This window comes from Prionailurus bengalensis, chromosome A2, assembly GCF_016509475.1.
Source record: "Prionailurus bengalensis isolate Pbe53 chromosome A2, Fcat_Pben_1.1_paternal_pri, whole genome shotgun sequence".
NCBI classification, from domain to species: domain Eukaryota; kingdom Metazoa; phylum Chordata; class Mammalia; order Carnivora; family Felidae; genus Prionailurus; species Prionailurus bengalensis.
In genome coordinates, this window is record NC_057348.1 from 76,971,334 (window position 1) to 76,988,286 (window position 16,953).

A 16,953-nucleotide genomic window follows, 5' to 3' on the forward strand; every position below is an offset into this window, starting at 1 on the left:
TTGCAATTCTAATTAGCCCAAATAAATATCTGTCTGCTTAAACCTTCTGTGGATTCTTTCTTGGTCGACAGGAGACTTCTATGTAGCAGCATCACTTTCACAATGAAAAAAAAAAAAAAGAGAAGACAAAATGAAAAATGCTCATTTACACTGAAATCATTATGAAGTGAAGCACAGTATATCTTTGGTATTCTCAGATTTAATATTTATAGTTCTGATCATTTCTGTGCAGCCCGGAGGTCAAGGCCTCCAAAACGGCATACTAAAGGGTGGTCTGTGGACGTGCATCTCTCACCTGGGAAGCCTACGATGGGCCCACTGCCCAGACTCAACTCAGGCCTGTTGTTTCCTCCTGCTTTTGCTAACAGTTATGTCAAGAAGTGAGGTTTTCAAGAGCTTTATTTCTTGAGATAAGCAGGTAAGGTTAAGGTTCATATTATACACAGAAAGGACATCATGTCCACAGTATATTTCGTGGCAAAATGTCATTATATGCTATAATACTTTTTAATACTTCAAAACAGTAATTATAAAAATTGTTTACACTATGGAAATAGGTCAGGTTAAAAAAGAAGACAAAGAAAGGGGTACCCAGAGGGGCTCAGTTAAGAGTCTGACCCCTGGTTTCAGCTCAGGTCATGATCTCTCTGGGCTGCAGCACCCATTCTCTCTCTCCCTGCCCCTCCCCCACTCACTCCTGCTCTCTCTCAAAATAAATAAATAAACTCAAAAAAAATTCGTTAAAAAGACAAAAATTTTATCTGCACCATGGTTATACTCCATGAAAAATGTGGATACATAGGAACTTGTACTAGAACAAAACTGTGTCAAATGTTTCACAGGAACCTTTGCAACAACTGTATTAAATATCAGCATGGCCATATTACTGATGAGGACATTTTTACAGTAAAGCTCAGAGATACTCATTTGCTTTAGATCACAAAGCCACTCTGTGGCAGAGCTGGAGAATGTGAACCGAGGCACATCTAGCACCAAAATGCTGCCTCAGAGAAAAGAGAAAGCAAAATTGCTAGCTCCTGAAATCACACAATAATAGGTAAAAATTTCCTTCCATGTGGATTCCCACTGTTACCAAGGATTAATTTTTTTTCAAAGTTTAAATTTTTTAAATGTTTATTTATTTTTGAGAGGGAGAGACCGAGCATGAGCAGGGGAGGGACAGACAGAGAGACAAGGAGATACAGAATTGGAAACAGGCTCCAGGCTCTGAGCTGTCAGCACAGAGCCCGACACAGGTCTTGAACCCACAAACCATGAGATCATAACCTGAGCCGAAGTCGGGCGCTTAACTGACTGAGCCACCCAGGTGCCCCAGGATTAATTCTGTGAAACAATTCACAAGCCCTATGATTAAAATACTACAGTTAACAGAAAATTCTATCTTTCCAGCTGATCAAGGGAGATAGTTACCATTACATATATACCACAATAATTTAACCATATATTTGCAAAGTGACAAATTACTTCCATTAAAAAACCTTTCATTTCATCGGGTAAACTGAATGTTATGTATATTTACCACATAAAGGAAAAAGTTTTCTTAGACACTTTCAAACCCCTTTTTCACATCACTTTCAGAACCTAGTCTAGATTTCGAAAGCCTCCCCAGCAAACTCCAAGGACAGAGAACAGAGAGAGTGCAAAACATTTCCACCCCAGGAATGCTGAGAAGAGATAGTGCAGGCAAACAAAGAAAAAAACCTATCTCAGCCTTGCAGCAAAAATAGAGTAGACATTCCCCTCTTGCTCTCTCCAGGCTCTTGAGACAATGAAATCACAGCACTAGTAGTTTCTGATCTGAAATGTTGGGAAGTCTTTGTTCTCTTGGGATCCCTTAGGTTTCTACATCTTTCTGAAGTGTTTAAGGCAGAGATTTGCAACGCAAGTGCCATCGCCATCTAGAAAGTGTATTCTAATTTTGTGGAGGCATTTTTTTCCAATTGTCAAAGTAATTCAGAGGACGTCCTTGGCATCTGGTGGACAATGCACAACCAACAACTGTCCTGAATCTCACCACTCTGTCCTGCACTGCTTTCAAGTATCCCGCTGGACATTCAGATTGGCAAAAAAAGTCAACTTCTAACCATCAGAACCTCGATCATTCCAATGTTTATATATAAACACCATTATTTTACACAGTTTTAATATACATTGCATTTGCCACAACTACCCCATAAATCAAAAAGATTTTGTAGGATTTTTTTGCATTTTGGTTTTTTTTTTTGGAATTTTACTAATAGACATTCATCATTTCAAAAAATCATGTCATTGGGATGCCTGGATGGCTCAGTCTGTTAAGCATCATCAGACTCTTTTTTTTTTTTAATTTTTTTCAACGTTTATTTATTTTTAGGACAGAGAGAGACAGAGCATGAACGGGGGAGAGGCAGAGAGAGAGGGAGACACAGAATCGGAAACAGGCTCCAGGCTCTGAGCCATCAGCCCAGAGCCTGACGCGGGGCTCGAACTCACGGACCACGAGATCGTGACCTGGCTGAAGTCGGACGCTTAACCGACTGCGCCACCCAGGCGCCCCAAGCATCATCAGACTCTTGATTTTGGCTCAGGTCATGAACTCACGGTTTGTGAGATTCAGCCCTGCATCGGGCTCTACATGGACTGCATGGAGCCTGCTTAGGATTCTCTCTCTCTTTCTCTCTCTCTCTCTCTCTCTCTCTCTTTTCCTTTCCCCTGCTCACACACACTCTCTCTCTCAAGATAAAGAAATAAACATTTAAAAAAAAATCTTGTCATTGCAGCAATGCCACTTCAGGTATCTGAGTCACCAGTACTAAATGACCACGTACATACTGAAGTCCACACCTGCTGGTATACATTTTACTTACTATGGATTACTTTCCTTTATTTCTCCTTTATATTTTTGCTAGATATTGTATCAATTTTTAAATTGTGAGTAGACAAGTTATATGACTATCATTTCTACCTCCCAATAGTGAATGGGACATGGTATAGGGGCAATTAAGGAGATGAGAGCACCAGGCAAGTGATATGTAGTAGTCAAGGTAAACACTGGGTTCTGACAACAATTACCAAGAACTCAATCCCTTATATCCATATCCTTCCATACCCGTTTGCAGGGACGAAGCACAAGTGATCGCAACCTCATGGCGCCTGGGTAGCTCCGTGGGTTGAGCATCCAACTTCAGGAGCTCAGGTCATGATCTTGTGGTTTGTGAGTTGAAGCTCCACATCAGACTCTGGATCCTCTGTCCCCCTCTTTGTCTGCCCCTTCCCCACTCATGCGTGCTCTCTCAAAAATAAACATTAAGAAAAAAAAACTAATAATAATCTCCACAACTCTCTAGATTTTTTAGTCTAGCTACCAAAATGAGGAAGAAGGTTGTGATTCAGGATGGGAGTCTTGCTGTGAAGAAAGCAATGTACATCTGGGCCCAGTGTGCCTGTGTTCTCTCTCGGGAACTAGGTACAGAGAAGGGGAGTAGGAGGGAGGTGAGGAAGGACACTGCCAATATCCAGTTAACTCTGTCCACGAGGGCTGCCACACAAGGGCAGGGTAACCAACTGGATGTCAGGAGGTCTGCCCTAACTGGGGCCACGCCCCAACACATTCCGTGACACCTGAGATGGATAGTGTAACTTTGACTTCAATTCTCAACTTCTAAAATATGAAAAATAAGACCTGCCTGCTTCCTTTCACAGGGGGTTTTAAGAAAGAATTTTAAAAGAATTTCAGAGGGGTGCCTGGGTGGCTCAGTCGGATAAGCACCCGACTTCGGTTCAGGCCATGATCTCATGGTTTGTGGGTTCAAGCCCCATATTGGGCACTGTGCTGACAGCTCAGGGCCTGGGGCCTGCTTCGAATTCTGTGTCTCCTTCTCTGTCTGCCCCTTCCCCACTCATACTCTGTCTCTCTCAAAAATGAATAAACACCAAAAAAAAAATTTTTTAAGAACTTCAGAAAAGAATTCAAAAAAACTAAAACAAACTAAAGAACTTAAAGAAAACATCTTTGAAAATGCCTGTAAATTCTAAATTCCTATTCAAATATAAGAAACTGATGTTTATTTACTGTGAGTTACTATGACCAATTTTAATATTACCATTTTTCAAAACATAGTAAGTAGACAGCAGTATAAACTCACAAAAGAAAAGGTTAACAGATGATGTTTTCAAATATGACAAGTCAAATTAAGTTTTCCCAGACTCCTGGTTTCCATCTTCAGATTTTCCTATTCTGTGGATGCTCTGTGTGCATTTACTTACACACACACACACACACACACACACACACACAATACTGCAGACTAGAAGAATACAAAAAGAAAAAAATAGGAAATGTATCATCTGTCTGAAAAAGCAACCAAATATGATTTACAAAACTCCTAGCATTTTTTTTTTTTTTTGGGAGAGAGCAAGTGCATGTGAATGGGGGAGAATCCCATAAAGAGAGAATCCCAAACAGGCTCAGCGCACAGTCTGACACAGGGCTCAATCCCATGACTGCAGGATCATGACCTGAGCCAAAATCAAGAGTCAGATACTCAACCAACTGAGCTACCCATGCATCACCAACTCCTAACACTTCTAAGGGATATTCTCTACGATCTTAGTGAATGTTCAAGGAAAAATATGGCAATATTCATATAGGTTTGACTTTCTCCCAACTGCCATTCCAGTGGAATACTGAAGAGTCCTATGTTCCTGTATCTACAAGCTTGTCTAACCAGTGATCTCCTCCATTCCCAGACTATATATTCCATTGGATTAGTCTTAATTCCTCTGCTCTCAGAAGACCCAGAAGTATAACTGATTCGAGCCTTCTTTAATCTCAGAGTGTCCTTACAAGAAAATTGCTCTATTATTTGAGGTAACCTGAATGAGTCTCTCTATTCCTGGCAGTGAAAACAGCTTCCCACACCTGTGACTCAAGCTCAACTGGTGCCAGCAGCAGCTGCTTATCTCCTCACCTCTTCAAGGCCCTTGGTCAAAGCCAAAGCTTTGAGACAAAAGGCGCTAAGTAAACGCCCACAGGGCAGGAATCAATAAACTCTGTGAAGTAAACAGAACAAGTCTCCTTGTCCCACTCATTGTACTGCTTTACGGAATGTGGATGCAGGGCACTGGACATACAAAAGCCCCTGTCCCTGAAGAGCTTGACCAAGTCCAGTCATATTTTCAAATAAAATGACTGAAGGATTTACACCATGCCAAGCAGCTACCCAACCAAAAAATTCAGGTAAATTCCACAGAAGATGTTTAAATAAACTTAAATTCTTTAAGTTTTTAAGTATGATCCAATGAGTTTGGTCTTCAAAAACAGAAAGCCAGATTGACAGAAGTGCATAGTTTACATCTCTGAGCATACGACTGTGAAGGAGGCGCCAAGTTAAAGAAATAAGAGCTCTGGGGCGCCTGGGTGGTTCACTAATGGTGATGGGTTCAAACCATGTAATGGAACACATTGTAGCAATTTAAATAATTTATTGTTGGGGCACCTGGGTGGCTCAGTAGGTTAAACATCCGACTTCGGCTCAGGTCATGATTTCACAGTTTGTGGGTTCAAGCCCCGTGTCGGGCTCTGTGATGACAGCACGGAGCCTGGAGCCTGCTTCGGATTCTGTGTCTCCCTTTCTCTCTGCCCCTCCCCAACTCGGGCACCAGCATGTTCTCTCTCTCTCACACGAAAATAAACATTAAAAAAAGAAGAAGAAGAAGAAAGAGAGCTGAGTTGTGTCTTTGGTCATTAAATACACACACACACACACACACACACACACACCCCAAAATCACACTGCCTATATTGGAGCCACATTAGCAAAATGGAGCTTTTGCAGAAAAGTGTTCATATACCCTGAAATGAGATATACACAGTAGTCTCGGAATCAACCAAATAATTAGCATCCCTATTCTCCTATTAGCTGCCTTTTCTAGCAATACACACTTTCTGAATCTGTTAACTGTCTAAATAAAAGATTCTGGAAATTATGTAAATTGAGACCATGTTAGCTAATTATTTTTGACACAGTAAACACTTAGCTCAAAATGAATTAATTTATCTTATGCTTGTGTTTCAAAAATTAAAAGTGAAGTCAGCCTTACCCTTGAACCGAGCAAGAATTAACTTTTTTAAGAAAGACTGACAGCAAAAAAGCAAATAAACAACAAAACCTGAATATTTTGTGAATTAACCTAACAGACACAATTTCAAACTTTCTTACACATGTTTAATTCCGGACACTGAGAAGGACCACTTATTTCCTATATTTTGTCAAAGGATGATGAGATGAGCCCCCGGTCACATTTGCAAATCCTCAGAGATACTCTTACTTGCTGCTGTCCTGTGAGCCTCTGAGTTGGTTTCCAAGCACACCGGTGCCCACGAACCCACTGGGATTAGGCCTTTAGAGGGGCTCCTGGGTACACTTGGAGGGTACTCTCCAAAGCTTCCCAGTCTTGGGTCTCCAGGAGACACAGATTATGAGCCATGTGCCCTCCAAGTACTTGTGATCAGACATGATGGGAACTGTTGGAGGGGCAGGCATTTGGGGAACCAATTTTCTTCTTCCTTTTTGATTACACAACGTGAGATCAGGTGTCCAACTCACCTGGACATATGGAGCTTGGCTGGAGGCAGGGCAGAGGAGGATGAAAGACAGACACTTGAGCTTTTAGAAAGTGCCAGCGTGAAGGACCACTAAAAAGATGTACATTTTTGTTCTTTCTATTCATACACCAAACTCCTCAAAATATAACTGATATTTTTAAACACCAAGATGATAAACTATAACTATTACACCAGGAAAAGAAACCACTCCTACTTACTTTTGCTTATGAATGAACTTGATTCTCAACTTTTTAATTCATGACAACTTTACCCAAAATGTCCTCTTAGGAGCAGAAAATAACCTTAGGAGAGTCCTAAGGCTGCTAAGCTCATAAATTTACACACAGAACTGAGGCACTGACAATGCCGAGAGAAAGGTTCCCAAACACCTTTAGGATTCTAAAATGTGGGCTCAGAAGAGAAGATATAGGGAAAGGCCATTGTCAAAACTACATAAATTTAATCTCCACTTCTGTGTGTACTGAAACTGTCTCTTCTAAATGTACTTGATTAAATACATGCAAAGGGGATCTTTGTGGAGACTAATGGTCTGTTGGTAAGAGTGAACAATCTAGGGGCACCAAGGTAGCTTAGTCGGTTAAGCACCCAGCTCTTGGTGTCAGCTCAGGTCATGATCTCACAGTTCATGAGTTTGAGCCTTGTGTTGGGCTCTTCACTGAGAGTGGAGAACCTGCTTGGGATTCTCTCTCTCCCTCTCTCTCTCTGCTCCTCCCTCGCTCATGCATGCTCTTTCTCTCTCTTGCGCTCTCTCTAAAAATAAATAAACTTTTAAAAAAAATTTTTTTTAAAAAGTGAACAATCCAGACTAGTTACCAGGAAAAACCCAAAGCTACAAGAGTTCAAAGTGTCACACAACCATAAAGTCACACACACACACACACACACACACACACACACACACACAAACCAGACTCAGAAAAGGGTGATTAAGAAAAATACAATGAAGACCAACCGAGAAAATAATCAGGGATTATGATCAAGGCTGTCTAATAATAAAGGTACAAAAAGCTACATTCAAACCCTCCCCCATGACTTCACAGAGTGAACATGGCCCTGCTATTCCTGTATTTGGCTCAGAGGTCACCACCAAAGCCTCTCGGTGAACACCCAGTGGAAAGCGGCCCCTCCAGTTCCTTTCTAGAGCTCCTCCCAGCGCTCAAAGTGCTATCTCAAGGCATCGAGTGTATTGTGTTTATTGTCAGCTTCCTCCCCCAGTAGTCTGCAAGCTCTGTGAGCAGAGGGCCTTCCTTGTGTGTCTGCTTCACTACTGTATCCCCAATGTCTAAAACACCGTTGGAAATAAATTAGGTTCAACAAATACCAAATGAATAGTGACAATGGAAGTTAACATAACAGGTGGGCTTCCTGACACCTAACCATTATATGGACAAATTTAAATGATATTCATATAAGTATTAAACGTGTAAAACCTGTGGGCGCCTGGGTGGCTCAGTTGGTTAGGTGTCTGACTCTTCATTTTGGCTCAGGATATCATCTCACAGTTCATGAGTTCGAGCCCCACATTGGGCTCTGTGCTGACAGTGCTGAGCCTGCTTGGGATTCTCTAGACTTCCTCTTTCTCTGCCCCTCCTCTGCTCTCTCTGTTTCTCAAAAATAAAAAAATAAACTGAAAAAAAATTGTGAAACCTGTAAGTTAAAATACAGGATTGGCTGAAAATACAAAATAGACTTAAAAACAATAGAGCTTAACTAACCTTTGGCTTTTTGTACAAGGAGCAAAAAGCAATCCCATTTATGCCTCATAATTATGAAAACATAACCCAGATGTTAGTGTCCGACAGCAATAATGAAAAAATTCACAAGATAATCAGTGTAGAAAACACTGGCACTTTTTAATTAAAATGTGGAAAACGACTTCAAGAGCATCCATGTTTCCAATTAAAAAAAAAATCAAGATGAAACTGACATACGGTGAAATGCACAATTTGATGAATTTTGACAAATGTATACATGTATGTACCCAACACTCCAATCAAGGTACAAACATTTCGCCTAGCTGGTTCAGTCGATAATGTGCAATTCTTTAACTCGGAACTGTAAGTTTGAGCCACACACTGGGTGTAGAGAGTACCTAAAAATAAAATCTTAAAAAAAAAAAAGATAAACATTTCCAGGCACCATGAGCCCCTTTACACAGTCAATCCTCACTATCCCATAGGGAGCTACTATTAGAATTTCTATCACCACAGTTTAGCTTTGCCTGGCTTTGAATTTCATCTGTTTCATATAAACGTGAGGTTCAGGGGGCGCCTGGGTGGCTCAGTCAGTTAAGCGGCTGACTTTTTTTTTTTTTAATTTTTTTAATGTTTTGTATTTATTATTGAAGGAGAGAGAGAGAGACAGAGCATGAGCGGGGGAGGAGCAGAGAGAGAGGGAAACACAGAATCCAAAACAGGCTCCAGGCTCTGAGCTGTCAGCACAGAGCCTGACACGGGGCTTGAACTCACGAACTGTGAGATCATGACCCAAGCCGAAGTCGGACGCTTAACCGACTGAGCCACCCAGGCGCCCCTAGCGGCTGACTCTTGATTTGGGCTCAGGTCGTAATCTCTGTTGTGAGATGGAGCCCTGTGGTAGGCTCACGCGAAGCATGGGTGGAGCCTGCTTGAGATTCTCTCTCTCCCTCTCCCCTGCTTGCACACACAGTCTCTCTAAAAACAAAACAAACAAAAACAAAAAAACAAAAACACACAAACAAAACAAAAAAACCCAAAAACCTGAGAGTCATTCTAGCTGTTGAAAGGGTCAATAGTTTGTTCTTTTTTTTATTGCTGATGGTATTCCACTGTATAAATACATCATAATTTGTTTACCCATTCTCTTGTTGATGGGCATTTGGGTTGTTTCCAGTTTGGGTTATTCTGAATAGTGTCTATAAATATTTATATACAATCCTTTTCGTGAACATATGTGTTTATTTCTCTTGAGTAAATGCCTAGTGTGGATTGCTGGGTTATAGGTGGGAAATGTTTAACTTTATAAAAACCCACATTTTTCCTAGGTGTACCATTTTACATTCTCACAGGCAACATAAGAGAGTTCTTCTAGTTACTCCACATCTTTACCAATGTAGGGTATGTCTACTTATTTTAGCCATTCTTCTGTGTATTGTGGCTTTTTTTTAATGTTTATTTATTTTGAGAGTGTGTGCGAATGTGAGCACATGGGCAGGAGCAGAGAGAGAGAGAGAGAGGGAGAGAGAAAGGGAGAGAGAATCTCAAGCAGGCTCCGTGCAGCCAGGACAGAGCCAACATGGAGCTCAAACCCACAAACTGCAAGATCATGACCTGAGCTGAAACCAAGAGTTGGATGCCTAGCCACGCAGGCGCCCCAGCGTTGTGTTGTGGTTTTAACTTTCATATCCTTAATAACTAAAAATCCCAAGCACCATCCTATGTGCTTATTGGTCATCCTGATGTCTTCTTTATTAAACTGGCCAAGTCTTTTAACTCGGTTTGATTAGGGGCTTCTCATTATTGAGTTTTACAGTTCCTTTTATATTTTTTCAGTAATGACAGAATATGTACTAGACAAAAATTCCTAGTTATAAGAACAAAACTGATAAGTTACTTAAGTTAAAATGTCTTTTCTCTCCAAAATTTTTTATAAATCAAGTACAATTCCAATAAAACTCCCAAAGGAAGTTTTTCACAAAATTTAAAAAGCTTCTCCTAAAAGACATATGGAATAATAAAAACCTATGAATAAACAATTCTGAAGAAAGATAAGGTGGAAGTTACTTACCATACATCAAGACCATGGAAAGTCATATTAACTCTGCAGAGATATTGATGAACAAATAGAAAAACCATCAGAAAAGAATAAAGATGCTAAGTACATTCACGTTTATATGTTTCTTTTATTTATTATTTTTTTAAGAGAGAGAGAGGGTGCAAGTGAGTGAGGGGCAGAGAGAGAGAAAGGGAGAGAGAGAAAGGGAGAGAGAGAGAGAGAGAGAGAATCCCACATGGGGAAGGGGGAGGGAGAGGGAGAGAAGTGGGGCTCACCCGAAGCAGGGCTCATGCTTACCCTAAGCAAGGGTGTTCACCAGATGCGGGGCTTGTGCTCACACTATGCGGGGCTCAAGCTCACCCAAAGCGGAGCTCGAAGTCACCTGATGTGGAACTTGAACTCATGACCCATGAGATCATGACCTAAGCCGAAGTCAGATGCTTAACCTACTGAGCCACCCAGGAGCCCCCATTCACACATATATAGAAAATTGATATTCAAAAATCAGTGGGGAAAAAAGTCAATAAATGATGCATATTTTTTTATTTTATTTTATTTTTAGGTAATGTCTACACCCAATATGGGGCTTGAACCCACAACCCCAAGATTAAGAGCCACATGTCGCTCTGACCAAGCCAGGTAGGTGCCCCTACGATGTGTATTTTATTTTATTTTATTTTTTATTTTTTTATTTTTTTATTTTATTTTTTTTTTCAACGTTTATTTATTTTTGGGGCAGAGAGAGACAGAGCATGAACAGGGGAGGGGCAGAGAGAGAGGGAGACACAGAATCGGAAACAGGCTCCAGGCTCTGAGCCATCCGCCCAGAGCCTGACGTGGGGCTCGAACTCACAGACCGCGAGATCGTGACCTGGCTGAAGTCGGACGCTTAACCGACTGCGCCATCCAGGAGCCCCTATGATGTGTATTTTAAAAAATGCAATGAAATTCCCATCTCAAACCATACAGAGACATAAATTATCACTGTATTAAATCCTTAGGTATGAAACTCAACTTAAAATTTAGGAATTAAGAAGCTTAAAATCAAGAAAGTGCTCAACCAAAATTACCATAAACAACATGAAAAGACAGGCTCAAGACTGTGAGATTTTTCTAATGCATGTTACCCAACAAAGGATTAGTAACCAGAACGAGGAGAAAGAGGAGGAGGAGGACGGGGAGGAGGAGGAGGAGGAGGAGGAGGAGGAGGAGGAGGAGGAAGAGGAAGAATGGAAGGAAAAGAAGGAAGAAGGAAAGAAATCTTCCTATAAATCAGGAAGAAAAATACAATTAGCAGGATGAGAAAAATGGCACAGAATAAAAAAATTTTCCACAGAAGAGAAACTACAAACATGGTCCATGAACATAATAAAAAGATGCCCAGTGTTACTAGTAATCAGGAAAAAGCAAATTTAATTCACAATGAGATTTTAACATCCATCCTGCTGGCAAAGCTTGTTCAAATCTGATAACATATGTTACCTTGAATGTGGAGGACCAGGAACTCTTCCCCTCTACTGAAAAATAAAGTGGTGTAAACACAACAGTCTGAGGTGTGGTTAAAGCTGTGCACCCCGTACAACCAGCCTTTCCACACGTAAGTATCTACCTACAGCAGCAGTCCTCAAACCTTTTGGTCTCAAAACCTCTTTCCACTCTTAAAAATTATTTGCTTTAATAGGTTATATCCACTGATAATTGTTGTATTAGAAATTAAAATTGATAAATTTAAAAAATATTTAAAACTACCAACAACAAAACAATTACATGTTATTATAAATAACGTATTTTTATGGAAAATAACTATCTTCCAAAACAAAACAAAATTCAGTAAAAAGAATGACTCTGTTTTACAATTTTGCAAATCTAACAGAGGACAATTAGGTTCTCATATCAGCTTCTACCTTCAGATGTTTTATAATATCACACATCATGTACCCTTTGAAAAACTCTACTATACACTTACAACAGAATGAGAGGGGGGGTAAAAAGCAAAGAACACTGTCATTATTATAGTTTTCACCCCACAGACTCCCTGAAAAGGTCTAGAATTGGGAGGGGAATGATTCTTCAAGGGGTCCCAGAACACACTTTGAAAACCACCTTTAAAAACTCTAGTATATGTGCATAACACACATACACACACATAATGTTCACTACAGCACTGTAATGACAACAAATTAGAAACACCCAAAGTTATTTATCAAAGACTAGATAAAGCATCTATTTACACAAAGGTATACTACATAGCAGTCTAAATAAAAAGTAAAAGTAAAAGTAAAATTTAAAAAATAATGAACTTGGGGCACCTGGGTGACTCAGTCGTTAAGCATCTGACTTTGGCCTCAGGTCATGATCTCATCATTCTTGAGTTGGAACCCAGAGTTGGGCTCTGTGCTGGCAGCTCAGAGCCTGTTGCGGATTCTGTGTGTCCCTCTCTCTCTGCACCTTCCCCGCTCAGGCTCTGCCTCTTTGTCTCTCAAAAATAAATGTTAAAAAGAATTTTTTTTTAAAAAATGAACTAAAGCTACATAAATCAATATAACATCATCTCAAAAATTATTCTCAAAAGTACAGTGGAAAATTATAATTTACATAAATGAAACTTTTATAAGTGGCGCAATTTATACAGACTTTGAAAATATGCAAAATAGCACTATTTCTAAGCTATGAATAAATGCCTATGTAGTAACAGTGCAAAAACATGCATAGAAAATATAAATTCTAAATTTATCACAGTGGTGGAGATCTATGGGGATCTATAGTTAAGAAAATGGGATAAGAAAGGAGTACACAAGGGACTTCTATCACACGTGTTTTCTAAAAGAAAAAGCCTCAGGAAAAAAAAAAGCCTCACGTGTATAATTGTTAAAATTTGTTGAAGCTAGAAGATGACTTAGGTGAGTGTTCCTTACTTAGTCTCTGTTCTTTTCGGTACATTGGAAATCTCTCACAATTTGAAAAAAGGAAAAAATGTTCGCTCTACTTAATTTTGGCAGAAAAAAATCTCTCAAATATGTTCTGACATTATCAGAGCAACCAGATTAGTTCATGTTGTATTTTTTTTAACGTTATTATCTCTGACTTACAAAAACTTGATGTCTTGATGTATGTATACATTGTGAAAAGATCACCACAATCAAGCTAAATAACTTCTCAATCACCTCTACATAGTTATTTACCACCGTGTGTGTGTCAAAATTTAACCTAACATCTATACTCTCAGCAAATTTCAAGCATACAATACAGTACAGTATTTATCATCACTGCTGCACAGCTGATCTCCAGAACTCATTCATCTTTCATTAACTGAAACTTCATACCCTTTTAATGCTAAACATTCTCTTAAAATATTTTACACAAAATCCCCTTTTTACAAATGAGTTTTTGTTAGAATTCAAACACTGAAATGCCTTTGGGATTCTTTTTAAGGGATTACATGGAAATTATTTTAAGGACTTATTATGAATCAAAAGTCCTAATACTGCCTTATCGATAAACTGTCATTAGTGATAGTCTAATAGGAAATCAAAGACCTGTGAACAATGCCACGTATCCAAAAAGACGGTCTTTTTTTTTTCTCCTAAAAATATATTAAGCTAGCAATGTGCAATGGAGCAAGTATAGAATTATGGGTTTTCAGAATAAAACCGCATTTTAATGGAAAACTTAGGAAGGCAGAAATTTGTCCCACCGTGAGCTTACTTTCATAAATATTATGACATGAGGAAATGGCAACAAGCTGTCAATTTAATGTAACTATTTTTTCCCAATTAATTTATATGTTAGGCACATATTCATATTTTTACTACAGGCATCTGCCTCATTTAAATCAAGTGACTATTTTCAATACTTTTACCTACATTTTCCTAAGATGTTTTAAAATGACTTGTGAAAACTTAAATGAAACTATAAACTTGGGAGAAGTTTACACAAATTTATTTATTCTACCAGTTAAACACGGATTCTCAAGGGAGGAGATGGTGTGAAAATAAAGCAAAGCTTTATGCCATTGCTTTTTTTTTTTTTTTTTAGATTGGACTATTTACCTTACATGTCAAATAGAATTAAAGTGCTTGAGATTTAAAGGAGCATGGGGTTTTTAAAGTCTGAAACACTTTGCTAAACGATCTAAAGCCTTTACTTTTATATTTTTCACTAATAACTTTTTTCTAAAAGTACTATTACTATACTGCTTTGAAAGCAATCTCTAGTTTCTCACATTTCCAGTCAAACTTCATTTTTAAAACTGTCCTGTTCTCACTGACTTCTAAATGCCGCCTGTTCTTTCTGTCACTCTCCCTCCAACAAACGTGCATGCAATACTTTACTGTATGCCAAACACTGTTAACTCATTCGGTTCTTACAACAACCCTCTCTGGTGAGTACTATCGTTACTCCCATTTCATAGATGAGAAAACTGAGTCACAGATGGCAAAGGAACTTGCTCAAGGTGCCAAAAGTTATTAATGGCAGAGCCAGCCATTTGGATTCAAATCCAAACCCCATGACAAAGTCAGTCATGTTTTTTGTTTAATTTCCGTTGTTTCTGATTTTTCATGTCACTAAGTTTTCAGCAACTAAAAGCAATCTGTTTTCCATAAACTACTGGATTTAAGAAATGTGAGAGGTGCCTGGGTGGCTCAGTTGGTTAAGTATCTGACAGCTCAGGCTCAAGTCATGATCTCGCAGTTTCATGGGTTCGAGCCCTGCGTCGGGCTCTGTGCTGACAGCTCAGAGCCTGGAGCCTGCTTTGGATTCTGTGTCTCCCTCTCTCTCTGCCTCTCCTCCACTGGTGCTCGGTCTCTGTGTTTCTCCTTCAAAAATAAACATTAAAAAAAAAAAGAAAAGAAATGTGGGGCAAAGCAAAGGGGGCTCTCCTGACCATGTTTATTACATTAGTGGAGGGGGAAAAGTGACAAGGTAGTGCAGGCAATAACTGAGGCAGAAAATAAACATTTTAAGACAAAATTATTTGGAGGCGGCTAAAGAACAAGTAAGTGGAGGTGGCTGGTAAGCAGGCTGGCAGACACGTCAATCTGAATCTCAAAGAAAGGGAATGGGTGTGCTGGTGCCTGAGGAAAAGCTGGAGGGCAAAGGAGCTTTGGGGGTAGGCAAGATTCAGGCTTGAAGGAGGAATGATGAGGAAGTGGGGAGAGATAAGAAAAGGACAAAGCAGGTTCAGGGCCACAGACTAGTTTCGGATTTGGCATGGAGCTCCTGTAAGCAGAAGCAGTGACACAGAAGTCTGGGTGGGTCGGAATGTGTCCTCAATTAGAAAGCTATTAGAAGTCCTTACCGGCAAGAAAAGCCTGTATGCGTGTGCTCTCTGCATTTTGCAGAGTGACCAAATATCAGCCTGAAAGAATATGGCCTCATCTTTAAATGAAGTCGAAACCTTCATAGCTGAAGACAGGCTATGAAATGAAAACATTTTAAAGTGCATTAATGTAAAGGATTATTAGGAGACTATCTTAGGGATGCCTGAGTGGTTTAGTCTGTTAAGCCTCCAACTCTTAGTTTTGGTTCAGGTCATGATCTCACAGTTACTGAGTTTGAGCCTTACATTGGGCCTGCTTGAGTTGGGAGCCTCTTTCCCTCTCTCTCTGCCCTCCCCCCTCCCCCAAATAAACTTTAAAAAAAAAATAAAGAAGGCTATTTAAAAAAATATTTTTTAATGTTTATTTACTTTTGAGAGAGAGAGAGAGAGCGAGTGGGGGAGGTGCAGAGAGAAGGAGACAAGAATCCGAAACAGGCTCCAGGCTCTAAGCTGTCAGCACAGAGGCGGGCACAGGGCTCAAACTCACGGACCGCAAGATCATGACCTGAGCTAAAGTCGGACGCTTAACCAACCAACAGAGCCACCCAGGTGCTCCAAAAGAAGACGATTTTAAATGTTTACATGCCTTAAGAAAGTTTCAATCACACAAGAAGTACACATTTATGGACGTTTACTATTCAAGTGAGGTTAATTTAAGATACACTGGAGCACCTACTATGGGCAGGAAAGCTTTGGGGAGAGAGAGCATATTTCTACATATTCCTGCCTGCCTGTGGCAAGGGCAGCTCACAACTGCAAAGCTTACTGAGATGCAAGGCATATTCACCTGCCATTCCGATAGCAATAATGTCAACCAGAGAATCTTACACTTGTAAAGATTATTTGTGGGGTGAAATGTAAGTTAACCTCTGGAGAAAGGGTGGGATTTGGCAGAAAGTTAAGGAAAGAGGACTGGGCACTAAGAACCAAGAAAATAACTCATAGAATACTTGGCTATATCAGTTTTGTGCTGTATCGTATGCCTCTAAAGGTTGTGGCGGTGTTTTTCTTTTCTTTATTTATTTTGGGAGTGGAGGTGCAAGTGAGCGAGGGGCAGAGAGAAAGAGAATCTCACAAGGGGCAGAGAGAGAGAGAGAGAGAGAGAGAGAGAGAGAAGCAGGCTTCACCTGAAGCAGGGCTCACGTTTTTTTTTTTTTTTTTTCTTTTTATCTGAAGCGGGGCTTGAACTCCCAAACCATGAGATCACGACCTGAGCCAAAGTCAGATGCTTAATGACAGACAGCCACCTAGG

The 16,953-nt window shown here is 39.9% G+C and overlaps 1 protein-coding gene across 1 annotated transcript in view; it reads right to left on the reverse strand.

Annotated features, from left to right (window-relative positions):
* Positions 1-16,953, reverse strand: part of PRKAR2B (protein kinase cAMP-dependent type II regulatory subunit beta) — a 109,238-nt gene that overhangs the window by 82,863 nt on the left and 9,422 nt on the right. The gene's annotated exons all lie outside the window — the stretch shown is intronic.